Source organism: Hyperolius riggenbachi, chromosome 10 (assembly GCF_040937935.1).
Source record: "Hyperolius riggenbachi isolate aHypRig1 chromosome 10, aHypRig1.pri, whole genome shotgun sequence".
Lineage (NCBI taxonomy): Eukaryota > Metazoa > Chordata > Amphibia > Anura > Hyperoliidae > Hyperolius > Hyperolius riggenbachi.
This window is the reverse complement of record NC_090655.1, coordinates 167659794-167672803: the sequence shown is the minus strand read 5'-3', so window position 1 is coordinate 167672803 and position 13010 is coordinate 167659794.

Here is a 13010-nt window from a genome sequence, read left to right as displayed (position 1 = left end):
CCATGTACTCCAAGTTTTTATGATCTGTATAAACTGTGATGGTATGTTCTGCCCCTTCCAGCCAATGGCGCCATTCTTAAATGGCTAATTTAATGGCCAAGAGCTCTCGATTGCCAATATTGTAGTTCCTCTCGGCAGGAGAGAACCTGCGAGAAAAGAAGGCACATGGGTGTAGTTTGCATTGCAGTCCGGAGCACTGAGACAGTACAGCCCCAACCCCAATTTCTGATGCATCGACCTCAACAATGAAAGGGAAGGTGACATCCACATGTCTCAGAATGGGAGCAGAACAGAACAATTTTTTCAATGTGGCAAAGGCGAACTGTGCTTCTGCCGACCAGTGGTAAGTGTCAGCCCCCTTTCTGGTAAGATTGGTGAGGGGTGACACTACAGAGGAGAACCCCTTGATGAATTTTCTGTAGTAGTTGGCGAAGCCAAGAAATCTTTGGAGTGCCTTTAATCCTACAGGTTGAGGCCACTCCAAAACAGCAGAGACTTTTTCTGGATCCATGGAGAGACCAGAAGTGGAGATAATATATCCCAAAAAAGGAACTTTAGTGACCTCAAAGAGACACTTCTCTAGCTTAATTTTCTTAAAACAAACTTGACGTGCTTACGATGTTCTGTTAAATTAGGAGAGAAAATCAGTATGTCGTCTAGATATACTAGCACAAATTTTCCCAGCAACTCCCTGAAAACTTCGTTAATTAACTCCTGGAAGACGGCAGGGGCATTACACAACCCGAAGGGCATAACCAGATACTCGTAATGCCCGTTGGGCGTGTTGAACGCCGTCTTCCATTCGTCACCGTCCCTAATGCGTACCAGGTTGTATGCCCCTCGCAGGTCTAATTTGGAGAAGATACTGGCATTGGTCACCTGGGCAAACAAATCGTCAATCAGAGGCAACAGATAACGATTTTTTACAGTGATCTTATTTAAACCTCGATAGTCAATACAAGGTATTGTACAAAAAAGAACTCCGCCCCAGCTGGTGACCGGGAAGGACGGATGAAGCCTTTGGCCAAGTTTTCTTTAATGTATTCCTGCATCGCCAGTTTCTCGGGCCCTGACAGATTATAAAGATGACCTCTAGGGGGCATACAACCAGATCGTAATTCTATGGGACAATCGAAACTCCGGTGAGGCGGGAGTTTATCCGCAGACTTTGGACAGAACACATCAATGACAATGGGTTGACCAGCTCTGTAGCTGACCTGAAGCCCAGTCAATCTAAGGGGAGTGGAGTTGCAACCAGGGCATACCAAGAATAATTGTAGAGGTTGCCATTTGCAGGACAAAGAACTGTAATTTCTCTTTATGTAACACCTGTGACGATTTAGTGCCACAACTCAGATGTCTGATTATTGGTGATCTGCGGAATCACCAAAAATGCAGACGCCATACCCGATTATGTGTGATCCGCAGAATCACCAATAATACCAGTATAGCAAGACCAAGAGCAGAGTGTGTAGTGTTTGGTGCAACCGTAACTTTATTGGTTTTACAGGACCTTACCAGAAGAGTTGGTAAGGAACAATCTGGATACAAACAAGACAAATTAGACAAAAGGCTCCCCAGTGGGGCTGGGAAGGATACAGACAGAGAAAACAGAGGTAGTATAGCTGGTCTCTGCCAGGGATGCCGGCAAGAGACAAGAACCAATCAGACAGATAATAACAGACATTCACGAGATAGAAGACTAGTCCTATTAGAGGAGCTGGCAAGGAGCTAGCTTAACTGGCAGCCAGAAGCTACCCCAGGCCTTTCCAGTGGAACTGGAAAGGTGACACAAGTGACTTAGACCGCTTTGGTTAAACCTTCCAGAGGAGCTGAGAAGGTACCATCAATCACTAAGCTCTACCTCACCAGTGGAGCAGGTGAGGATAGTAAATACATAACAGGTGCTCATCAGTGGAGCTGATGAGCCTCAGACACCACGCAGACTAGGCCCCTACAGAGAAGCAGGCTGGCACTAGCTGAAACTAATAAAGGCTAGACCTCTACAGAGGTGCTGGCTGGCACCAGTTACACGGCCCTGCTAAATACGGCCAGACCTCTGGGGCCCTCAGAGAACATACTAACAGATATGCTAACAGTATAGTTTGGCAAGACCTCGCCAGAGATGCTGGTGAGGTACTGAAGATACACAGGCCGTCCGTATAATAAAGTACAAACCCTAGCAAGCTGGGGAAACTGAAACTGAGATTGAATCTCCCGAGGAGCGAGTGATTCAGACTGCACTGCAGCCTAGGAACAGAAGATATAAACAGTACTGCACTAGCAGGTGATTCAGACTGTACTGCAGCCTAGGAGCAGGAGATACAAATAGTACTGCATTAATGAATAACTTCACCAGAGGAGCTGGTGAAGTTATCACCTCACCAGTGGCAAGGGCCCACTGGTGAGTAGGGTGGTCTGACAGGCAAGGTTCGGCAACAGGGAGGCAAGTATCGGTACAGAATCATGAGACAAGAGAGTAATAAGTAATCAGGCAGAGGTTCAGCAACTAGAAGACAGACAGATGGAAGCACAGGACCAGAAAGCAGGATCAGAGTCAGAGTAGTTAGCTAAGAGTTATACACAGAAATCCATACAATGCAATATCCTAGTTTAGGTGTGAAGTCCTTGGCATCAACACTCGGGAACTAGTCTAACAGATAACGGAAGCAATATAGCAATATCCTAGTCTAGGTGTGAAGTCCTTGGCATCAACACCCGGGAACTAGTCTAACAGATAACAGAAGCAATATAGCAATATCCTAGTCTAGGTGTGAAATCCTTAGCATCACACCTGGGATCTAGTCTAACAGATAACAGAAGCAATATAGCAATATCCTAGTCTAAGGTCTGAGCGCTGACACACAAGCATTCACGACAACAGACAAAGACAGAGTAACAACTCCAGGTTTAAATACTGAAGGCAGATTCAAGCAGCCCCGCCCGAGGGGCTGAACCAACCTGCAAGGTAGATTGACAGGTAGAAGTCAGCTGACCACAATGTCAGCTGATCTGTCTCCTACACCCATTTGGGTCCTTTTGCTCCATGCGCAGGTGTGTGGAAATAAGCTGCTATGCAACAGAAACCCCTGTCCCACCTGAGTCGGGAAGCGACACCCGGGACGGCGTGGCCGCAGAGGTGACATCAGGTGTGAAAACAGCTGCGCTGCTTTCCACCACAGAGGTAACATCTTTGATCGTTACAACACCCCCATATTACACATTAATAAGGGGGTCTGGAAAAGAGGCTGTCTACACTGTAACGGAGAGTCATCTACTGCTGTGACCAAAATCTGCCGGTCTAAAGGGAGTAAGGGGATCCCCAATTTTTTTACGAAGTCATAGTCTATAAAATTGGCTGCAGAGCCGGAGTCCACAAAGGCTTCTGTGGTTGTGATCTGACCCTCCCAGGTAATGGAACAAGGAAGGAGCAAACGATTATTGTTTAGAGGTAAAGACTGCTCGCCTAGAGTATTACCTCTGACTACACCTAGGCGGCAGCGTTTCCCGACTTCTTAGAGCAATTCTGTACAATGTGACCCTCCTCAGCACAGTATAGACAGAGTCTTTCTGATCTTCTGCGATTCTTTTCCACTTGCGTCAACCTAGAGTGTCCGATTTGCATCGGCTCATCCGGAGGTGACAAGGGTGGAGAGGAGGCGTAGGAGACAGATCTTACAGCATTTCTGCCACGGGTCTGTTTCTGATAGCGTAAGCGGCAATCTACTCGTACTGCCAAAGAAATTGCGTCATCTATGGATTTGGGCTCAGGATGTCCTAACATCAAATCAGAGACTGCATCGGACAATCCTGACAGAAAACCTCTAGCAATGCATATGTTCCCCATCTAGCTGACACAGCCCACTTCCTAAACTCTGCAGCTTAAACCTCCACCGGATTACGACCCTGCCTGAGGGTCTTTAGTTTCCTTTCAGCAATGGTTGCAATATCTGGATCATCATATATAATGGCCATGGCCTTAAAAAATTCCTGAACTGAGGATAATGCCTCATGCTCTGAATGAAGACTATATGCCCATGTTTGTGAATCTCCTGACACGAGGGTCTTTATAAACGTTACCCTCTGGTGTTCTGTTCCTGACAAGTTAGACCTCAACTCAAAATAAGATAGCACACGTGTAATGAATAGCGGAGATGCCGCCGCGTGGTCTAGCGGCAGGGCGGCTATCTCCGCGTTCAGCCCGGGGGTTTCCGCGCAGCAACATGTGTCTAGTTTGCCTGGGCCTTCTAGTGCACACAGATGGAGAGCTACGCGCGCGCGCGCCAGAAGACAGAACCTTTATGCCAGCAGGAGAGGTATCAGCTAATCAGGCAGATCAGCTGATCCCGGCTGGACTTCTGATTGGTTGAGTGGCATATATAGTACTTGGTTGGCAGTTGCCGGTTGTCTGCCGTTGCGAATACTAACGTGTGAGCACTCAGACCTCAGTCAGATCCTACAGTGTGTTAGAATCAGTTGGAACTGGGAATTCACACTTAGCCAGATTCCGCTCTTGAAGTTTACTGTGTTATACTTTAGACCAGTTCCGGGGTGTTGAGACCAAGGACCTCACACTCAAGTATAGGATTACTGTGTCATTACTGTGTTATACTTTAGACCAGTTCCGGGGTGTTGTGACCAAGGACCTCACACCCAAGTATAGGATTACTGTGTCATTACTGTGTTATACTTTAGATCAGTTCCCCGGGTGTTGAGACCAAGGACCTCACACCCTAGCATAGGATACTGTGTTATCCTTCAGACTAGTTCCCGGGTGTCGAGACCAAAGACCTCACACCTCAGACTAGGATTGTGCTTATTGATATTTGTTATGACCTCTGGCTCTGTTGACCTCTCTCTTGCTGTCTAATTCGGTACCTCCGCCCATCTGTCTACCAGTTGCCAACCTTGCCTGTACCCGGTTACCGAATCAGCCTTCTGTCTCTGTACCTTATCTGCTCGTGTGTTGCCGACCTGGCCTGTCTGACCCTTCTGGCTGTACTACTAGTGACACTAACCCTCCAGGTGTTAATTAGCTGCAAGGGCTACCTGCTCCTCAGGAAGTCCTTCTTGCAGTTCAGTCAGGGGGCTCTACCCCATAGGAGTCCACTGGCTGCAATACAGTCTGATTCCCAATCCATCAGGGAATCCTTGGCTGCAGTAGTGTCTGTATCTCCCGCTCCTCGGGAGATAACCTTCTTACTGTTGCACCAAACATTTTACCACATTAGGTGTCCTGTGTGAAGCTATACTGGTATTATTGGTGATTCTGCAGATCACACATAATCGGGTATAGCGTCTGTATTATTGGTGATACTGCATTTTACCAATAATCACAGATCCTCTGTGTGCTGACACCAATCGTTACAGAACGGCAGACCTAAAAAACAATATGGACGCACTCTACAGCCGAATTGATGGACAAACCACCTCGGTGGAAAATTTCATCAGGGTGTTGGATGGCCAACAGACCCAGATCATCCATACAAGTCCTCCAAACGGCTGTGAATGCAGTGCGATCCCCTCCAGTTACAGACTTACGAATGTCTGTACCCGAAAAGTTTCCTGGCCATAGATCTGACTTTCAGAACTTTAGAAATCGAGTATTGTCTTATTTTGAGTTAAGACCTAATTTGTCGGGAACGGAGACACAGAGAATAACGTTTATAAAGACCCTTTTGTCAGGGGATTCGCAAACATGGGCATATAGCCTCCATGCAGGGCATGAGACTTTATCATCAGTTCAGGAATTTTTGAAGGCTATGGCCATAATATATGATGATACGGACATTGCTTCCACCGCTGAGCGGAAGCTTAAGACTTTGCGTCAGGGCAAAGATCCGGTAGAAGTTTACGCAGCTGAATTCAGGAAGTAGGCTGTGTCAGCTAGGTGGGAAACATTTGCATTGTTAGACTGCTTTTTATCGGGTTTATCAGATGCAGTTTCTGATTTGATGTTAGGACATCCTGAACCTAAATCCATTGATGAGGCAATCTCTTTAGCAGTACAGGTCGATCGCCGTTTACGTTATCAAAAACAGACCCGGGGTAAGAATACTGTAATATATGTCTCCTACGCCTCTTCCCCACCTGTGTTGCCTCCGCCTGAGCCAATGCAAATTGGACATTCTAGATTGACACAGGTGGAAAAGAATCGTAGGAAAACAGAAAAACTCTGTACTGTGCAGAGGAGGGTCACAAGGTACAGAATGGTCCTAAAAAGTCGGGAAACACTGCCGCCTAGGTGTAGTCAGAGGTAATACCCTAGGCGCGCAGTTTTTACCTCTAAACGATAATCGTCTGCTCCTTCCCTGTTCTGTCACTTGGGAGGGTCAGACTGTTCCCACTGAAGCCTTTATAGACTCTGGATCAGCGGCTAACTTTATAGATTACGAATTTGCAAAGAAATTGGGGATTCCCTTACTCCCGTTAGACCAACAGCTTTTGGTCACTGCAGTAGATGACTCTCCTCTGCAAAGTAGACAACCCCTTTTTCGGACCCCTGAGTTGGTGTGTAATGTAGGGGTGCTACACAAAGAGAGTTTACAATTTCTGGTCCTGCGTATGACAACCTCCACCATTATTCTTGGTATGCCATGGTTACAACTTCACTCCCCTCAGATTGACTGGACTTCAGGTCAGCTAAAGAGCTGGTCTACCCATTGTCATCATCATTGTTTAGCGAAAGTAACCGTAGGTAACACCAAGATTCAGGTTAAAGGTGTGCCACCTCAGTACGCAGAATTTGCTGATGTGTTCTGTCCTAAATCGGCAGATAAACTCCCCCCTCACCGTACCTTTAATTGTCCCATCGATTTAAGATCTGGTTGTATGCCCCAAGGGGTCACCTCTATAATTTATCTGGACCTGAGAAAATAGCAATGCAGGAATACATCAAAGAGAACTTGGCCAAGGGTTTCATCCGTCCCTCTCGTTCACCAGCAGGGGCAGGATTCTTTTTTGTAAAAAAAAAAAAAAGATGGAGGCCTTCATCCCTGCATTTATTATCAAGGGTTGAACAAAATTACAGTGAAAAATCATTATCCGTTGCCCTTGATTGACGATTTGTTCACTCAGGTTACCAACGCCAAGATTTTCTCTAAACTGGATTTAAGGGGCACATACAACCTAGTTCGAATTAGAGATGGTGACGAATGGAAGACGGCCTTCAACACACCCGACGGGCACTGCGAATATCTGGTGATGCCCTTCGGGTTGTATAACGCTCCTGCTGTCTTCCAGGAGTTAATAAATTAGGTATTCAGGGAGGTGCTGGGGAAGTTCGTCTTAGTATATCAGGACGACATACTGATCTTCTCTTCCAATCTGTTGGAACATCGAAAACATGTCAAGTTTGTGTTAAAGAAATTAAGACAGAATTCACTTTATGCTAAACTGGAAAAATGCCTCTTCGAGGTAACATCCGTTGCCTTTTTGGGGTATATTAGCTCTACGTCTGGCCTCTCCATGGATCCAGGAAAAGTCTCTGCTGTTTTTGAGTGGCCTCAGCCTGTGGGATTGAAGGCACTCCAAAGATTTTTGGGCTTTGCCAACTACTACAGGAGATTTATCAAGGAGTACTCCTCAGTGGTCTCACCTCTCACCAGTCTCACCAAGAAGGGGGCTGATACTTACCACTGGTCAGCAGAGGCACATTCTGCTTTCTCTACTCTGAAAAAAACTGTTCTGTTCTGCACCCACTTTAAGACATGTGGATGTCACCTTCCCCTTTATTGTGGAGGTCGATGCCTCGGAGGTTGAGGTGGGGGCTGTATTGTCTCAGCGCTCTGGTTTGTAGGGAAAACTTCACCCATGCGTTTACTTTTCCCGTAGGTTTTCACCCGCAGAGAAAAACTATGATATTGGCAACCGGGAGCTTTTGGCTATTAAATTAGCTTTTGAAGAGTGGCGACATTGGCTGGAGTGGGCAGAGCATACTATCACAGTTTATACAGATCATAAAAACCTGGAGTACATAGAGGGCGCCAAGAGACTTAGTCCTCGTCAGGCCTGGTGGTCTTTGTTCTTTTCAAGATTCAGATTTGTTATAACGTATACCCCAGGTAGTAAAAACATCAAAGCTGACGCTTTGTCCAGGTGTTTCAAGCCCGAGACAGTACAGCCCTCAGCCCCTGAGACCATTCTACCTCAGAGGGTAGTCCTGGCAGCTACTGAGACCTGGAAAGATTGGACGGTCACTCTGACCCCTTACCAACAGGATGTTCCAGAGGGGAAGCCCGAGGGGGTGATGTTTGTACCACTACCTTTTCGTCTGAAACTCTTACATCTGTTTCATTCCCATAAGAATGCAGGTCATCCTGGGGCCACCAGAACTCAGGATTTGTTGGCCAGATGTGCTTGGTGGCCTACATTAGCTACAGATTGTAAGGAGTTTGTGAGGGAATGTGCAGTATCTGCTAGAAGTAAGCCCTCTCACCAGGCACCTGTGGGTACTTTACAACCTTTACCAGTGCCAAGTGAGCCATGGACTCATTTGTCCATGGATTTTGTAGGAGAACTACCCAGGTCGGAGGAGTTGGCTGATCTCTTTATCCAGCACGTTTTCCGGCTGCATGGCATTCCGGAGAATGTGGTGTCAGATCGGGAAGTCCAATTTGTATCAAAGTTTTGGAAAGCCTTTTGCCATCAGCTGGATATGGACCTTGCATTCTCATCAGGCTACCACCCGCAGACCAATGGCCAGACCGAGAGAGTTAACCAGTCCCTGGAGCAATTTCTCAGATGTTATGTCGCAGATGCTCAGTCCGATTGGGTAAAATTTTTACCATTTGCGGAATTTGCGCACAACAATCTGAAGAGTTCCTCTTCAGGATTTTCCCCATTTCAGGTAGTGTCGGGAAGATCACCCAAGTTTGCCCCGTTGCCTGTGGCGTCTACACCATTCCCGGCCTTGGAGGATTGGTAGAGAGCTTTGAGGGAGATTTGGGGAATGGTTAAGAGGAACTTGGGGAAAGCTTTCCAGACCCAGAAGAAACAGGCACATAAAAGGCGGTCTGTAGAATGGAAGTTTTCTCCGGGAGACATGGTATGGGTATCCACTCGGCATTTGGCCTTGAAGCAACCATCACCCAAACTGGGACCTAGATTCATAGGACCATTCCCAGTGACCAGAAAGATTAATAATGTCACTTATGCGATTGATCTCCCAGCCAGTATGAGAGGTGTGAGATCATTTCATGTGTCTCTGTTGAAGCCGACAGTGCACGTGGATTCCTCCCCCCCCCCCCCCCCCTGTGATGGTTGATGACCAACCTGAATATGAGATTGAAAAAATTCTGGACTCTCGCTTAGTGCAAAATTCTGTGCAGTATCTGGTCCACTGGAAGGGATATGGTGTGGAGGAAAGAACTTGGGTGCCGGAGGATTGTATCATGCATGCGGAAGAAATTAAGAATTAAAGAATTTCATGACTCACATTCTGGGAAGCCGGGTGGGAAGTGTCCGGAGTCCACTCCTCGGGGGGGGTACTGTAATGAATAGCGGAGATGCTGCCGCACGGTCTAGCGGCAGGGCGGCTATCTCCGCGTTCAGCCCGGCGGTTTCTGCGCAGCAACATGTCTCTAGTTTGCCTGGGCCTTCTAGTGCACACAGATGGAGAGCTACGCGTGCGCCAGAAGACAGGACCTTTATGCCAGCAGGAGAGGTATCAGCTGATCAGGCAGATCAGCTGATCCCGGCTTGACTTCTGATTGGTTGAGTGGCTTGGGCGGCGCTGCGGCGCGACGTGAGTATATATAGTACTTGTGTGAGGAATAGCGGAGCCGCCACCGCGCAGGGCAGCATGGCGGCGGTCTCCGCTTCCCAGCCGGCGGTTTCCGACTAACATACGGAGCCGCCGGCGCAGAGCAGGGCGGTCACCGCCGCGGCTGACAATATGGCGGCGGGTCCCGCAATCCAGCCGGCAGACTTCGGTGCGCGGGCGTGCGCTGACCTGGGACTCAGCGCACGCCTCTCTGATGTTCAGAGGCAGAGGGTCATGCGCACGCGCGCGAGGCGGCAGGACATTTATCTCTGGAGAAGACGGGTCAGCTGATCCGGCGATCAGCTGACCTCAGCCAGCCAATCACATGCTGACTTCAGTTCCAGCCCCCTGGGCGGGCTGGTGGAACAGAACTTCTGCATTTAAGCCCACAGGTGTCATTTGCTCACTGTCTGCTGTCGTGAATACACATAGTGTTAGCGCTCAGACCTTAGCTCAGTTTCCCAGGTGTTGTCACCAAGGACGTCACACCTTAGATTAGGATTGTATTTTGTATATTTACCTGTGTTTTGACCTTGGCTTGCCCTGACTTCTCTTTACGCTTATCGCTCTTGTACTTCTGCCTATCTGATTCAAGTTGCCGACTCTGCCTGTTTAAACGACTCTGAATCAGCCTTCCGTTTCTGTACTGTTGCCGAACCTTTGCTCGCCTGACCTTTCTCCCTTCAGTGGAACGTCTCCCACTGTAGGGCTATCTCTGAGGCTTGCCTCTCCGAGACGCCTGCCCTAGCAGACTGTTACTGCCAGAAGCCGAGATTCCTCTCTTTGCCAGGACTGAGGATCTCACACACGGGGTTCCCATTCAGAGGTAACCACACCTCTGAGGAATCGCCGTGTGGTGGATATTTCCACGATCTTGTACTATCATTGCTGTTGTTATCGTTTATCTACTGTGTTAGGTGTCCAGAGGTTAGTCACACTTGTATTATTGGTGATTCTGCAGATCATCAATAATCGGGTGACGTCTGTATTATTGGCGATACTGCAGATCACCAATAATCAGATTCTCTCTGTGTGCTGACACCGATCCTTACAGAACATCAGACCACAAATGATGGATGCATTACGCAGCCAGGTTGAGGCTTTAACCACCTCAGTTAATAACCTCGTCGAGGTGGTTAATACCCAGCAGAGCCAGATCAATCAATTGTCTGGATCTGTGCGGGTCCTCCAGACGGCTGTAGCTACCATGCAATCCCCTCCAGTCACAGATCTGCGTTTGTCAGTCCCTGAGAAATTTTCAGGAGACAGGTCTGACTTCCAGAACTTCCGTAACCGAGTCTTATCATACTTTGAATTGAGGCCCACTTTGTCGGGTACCGAACCTCAGAGGGTGACATTTATAAAAAACCTTATTGTCTGGAGACTCACAAACCTGGGCATATGGTCTTCCGCCAGAAGACACGGCATTAACCTCCATCCAGGAGTTTTTTAAAGCAATGGCCATCATTTATGATGACCCGGATGCTTCTATCACTGCGGAGAGGAAGCTCAAAACTCTCAAACAGGGTTGAGATACGGTTGAGGTCTATGCGGCAGAATTTAGAAGGTGGGCTGTGTCAGCTAGGTGGGGACCCTATGCTTTGCTGGACTGCTTCGTTTCAGGTTTATCAGATGCAGTTTCTGAATTGATGTTAGGTCATCCTGAGCCGAAGTCAATAGATGATGCGATTTCTCTGGCGGTGCAAGCTGACCGCCGGTTATGTTATCAGCGTCAATCCAGAGGCAGGAATGCAGTTAGGGCACTTTCCTATGCGTCCTCCTCACCTGTCCCGCCTACTGACGAACCGATGCATAATCGGACACTCCCGATTGACTCGGGCTGAGAAGGAACGCAGAAGGGCTGAGAGGCTTTGTTTGTATTGTGCGGAGGAGGGTCACATTGCTCAGAATAGCCCCAAGAAGTCGGGAAACGCTGCCGTCTAGGTGTAGTCAGAGGTAATACCCTAGACGAGCAGAGTCTACCTCTAAATAAAAATGATCGTTTACTTCTCCCTTGTTCCATTTCTTGGGGAAATTTGACCACTTGCACCCAGGCCTTCATAGACTCAGGGTCTGCAGCCAACTTTATAGACTACGAGTTTGTGAAAGGTCTGGGAATTCCACTACACCCTTTGGACCGACAAGTGGTAGTTACTGCAATTGTCGACTCCCCATTACAGTACAAACAGCCTCTCTCTCAGACTCCGATGTTGTCTTGCACTATTGGCGTTCTACACAAAGAGAATTTACAATTCCTTGTACTGCGCATGACAACCTCTACCATTATCCTCGGAATGCCATGGTTACAACTCCATTCCCCGCAGATTGACTGGGCCTCAGGTCAGTTGCTCAGTTGGTCACCTCATTGCCGTACTCATTGTCTGGGGAAAATCACTATTGGTGCCACCAGGTTAGAGGGGTTCCCGACACAATACGCTGAGTATGCTGACGTATTCTGCCCTAAATCCGCACATAAACTTCCACCCCATCGAAGTTTTGACTGTCCCATAGACTTAAGATCTGGTTGTATGCCCCCGAGGGGACATCTCTATAACTTGTCGGGGCCAGAGAAGTTGGCTATGCGGGAGTACATTAAGGAAAATCTGGCAAAGGGTTTTATCCGTCCATCCCGGTCCCCGGCCGGGGCCGGGTTCTTTTTCATACAAAAGAAAGATGGTGGTCTTAGACCATGTATCGACTACAGGGGTCTAAACAAGATTACTGTAAAGAATCGTTACCCTTTACCTCTGATAGATGATCTTTTTGCTCAGATAACCAATGCCAGTATTTTTTCTAAATTGGACTTACGTGGCGCATACAACTTGGTGCGCATCAGAGATGGTGACGAGTGGAAGACAGCCTTCAATACACCCGACGGGCATTACGAATACCTAGTTATGCCCTTCGGGTTGTGTAACGCTCCGGCCGTCTTCCAAGAGTTAATAAACGAGGTCTTCAGGGAAGTGTTGGGGATGTTTGTGTTGGTTTACCTTGACGACATATTAATTTTCTCCCCCAATCTTAGAGAGCATCGTAATCATATCAAATTCGTGTTGAAGAAATTGAGACAGAATTCCCTGTATGCTAAACTGGAGAAGTGTCTCTTTGAGGTCACACAAATCCCTTTTCTGGGTTATGTTATTTCAACTTCAGGTCTCTCTATGGACCCAAAAAAGGTCTCTGCTATCTTAGAGTGGCCACAGCCAGTGGGTTTAAAGGCACTTCAGAGATTCCTTGGTTTTGCTAA